Source organism: Cyprinodon variegatus, unplaced genomic scaffold, assembly GCF_000732505.1.
Source record: "Cyprinodon variegatus isolate N-32 unplaced genomic scaffold, C_variegatus-1.0 Scaffold24, whole genome shotgun sequence".
Lineage (NCBI taxonomy): Eukaryota > Metazoa > Chordata > Actinopteri > Cyprinodontiformes > Cyprinodontidae > Cyprinodon > Cyprinodon variegatus.
In genome coordinates, this window is record NW_015150477.1 from 1,585,684 (window position 1) to 1,586,258 (window position 575).

Genomic DNA, 575 nt, shown 5'->3' on the forward strand with positions numbered 1-575 from the left:
CCCCCCCCCCCCCCCCCCCCCCAGCACCCAGGGTGGGGCAGAGGCCCGGCTGGGGCTCCGTCACCTCCGGGTTTGGTTCTGTTGGTCTATGGGACAAAACCCAACAGAATCTGCGTAGAACCAAGCAGATATTTGAATGTTCTTAACAGTAACCCCTCCAGTTCTGGGATCCATTTTGATACAAATATCAGTCCTCAGAACCTCATTAGAATCAAAACCTCATTAGAATCAAAACCTCATTAAAATCAGAACCTCATGAGAATAAGAACCTCATTAAAATCAGAGCATCAGAACCTCAGAGCATCAGAACCTCAGAGCATCAGTACCTCATGAGAATCAGAACCTCATGAGAATCAGAACCTCAGAGCATCAGAACCTCATTAGAACAAAACCTCATTAAAATCAGAACCTCATTAGAATCAGAACCTCAGAGCATCAGAACTTCATTAGAATCAGAACCTCAGAGCATCAGAACCTCATGAGAATCAGAACCTCAGAGCATCAGAACCTCATTAGAACAAAACCTCATTGCATCAGAACCTCATTAGAATCAGAACCTCAGAGCATCAGAACCT